The sequence below is a fragment of the Dasypus novemcinctus genome, chromosome 15 (genome assembly GCF_030445035.2).
Source record: "Dasypus novemcinctus isolate mDasNov1 chromosome 15, mDasNov1.1.hap2, whole genome shotgun sequence".
NCBI classification, from domain to species: domain Eukaryota; kingdom Metazoa; phylum Chordata; class Mammalia; order Cingulata; family Dasypodidae; genus Dasypus; species Dasypus novemcinctus.
This window is the reverse complement of record NC_080687.1, coordinates 98442414-98443424: the sequence shown is the minus strand read 5'-3', so window position 1 is coordinate 98443424 and position 1011 is coordinate 98442414. Positions and strand designations below refer to the sequence as shown.

Below are 1011 nucleotides of genomic sequence, written 5' to 3'. Positions count from 1 at the left end.
TTTTGGTGCACCATCCCTGGAGATACTGCAATACCAGGTCAATGCATGGAATGGACAGAGCAAGCCCCTATTCCATGTCCCAGCTCCAAATATCCATTTAATATATTGTCCTTGGATAGAGGACATTTCAGATATTAAACTGATAAGAACAGGTCTTATCAGCTGATCTTAGCCAAAAGGCCGAGAAGCAATGCACGATCTCTTTTGATCTGATGCTCACCTGTTGCAATGTACAGCAGGTAGAATAGAGCCAATTTGAAGAGGAGGAAATGGAGACATTTTGGGTAAGTACCTTGCGCAAGGAGGCACTGTCAATGATGCTCAGAGCTGGGGTTTGAGATGACTTCGTAGGACTCCAATCCAGAAATATTTCCACTATACCCTCTGCCTCTTTAAACTGTGGGTGTGTGGCCAGGGGTCAGCCTGAAGGGGAAGACAGTGACTATACCCAATGGCACGGCCAGGTTCACTGGGGTAAGCCAATCAGCAACAAGGTACACAAAACCACCAGGCAACCCCAGTACCAAACCTCCACTCTATTCCTCTCCCCATCAACGCTGCTCCCCAGATTCCTTCTTCCACAACCCCCAAACAAGCGACAGTCAAGGCATTAAAAAGTGTAAGTCCACAAGGATAAAGAGAACACGAGGAGACAATGGTGATGTCCCAGGTATACTGAGGAGCTGTGTAAAATGACAGCTTCCTGCCAAACTGAGAGGGATATGTCAAACCAAAGAATGACTTGGACAAATTCAGCTTGCTAAGTAAGTGAGCATTTATTAGGAAGCTGATGTGGGGTCCTCGTCCTCAGTGGCAGGAGGAGAGCCAACAGTTTCTGAGCTCAATAATCCATAATTTCTACGAACTGAGAGGGGTCTTTTATAGCCCACGTCTATGTGTAGACAGGGAAGGCACATGAGGGGGAGCACAACTAAAAAATGCAGTGACTAGAACAGATCAGAGAGGAACAGGCAGAAATTACATTTTCATAGTAACTACAGAAAGGAACTA

General features: G+C 45.9%; 1 non-coding gene across 1 annotated transcript; it reads right to left on the bottom strand.

The window, feature by feature from the left end:
* LOC111758996 (U2 spliceosomal RNA) lies at positions 1–192 on the bottom strand. The gene has a single exon (XR_002793099.2). It is a non-coding gene; the product is annotated as a U2 spliceosomal RNA (small nuclear RNA).
* Positions 193–1011: the final 819 nt, after the last annotated feature.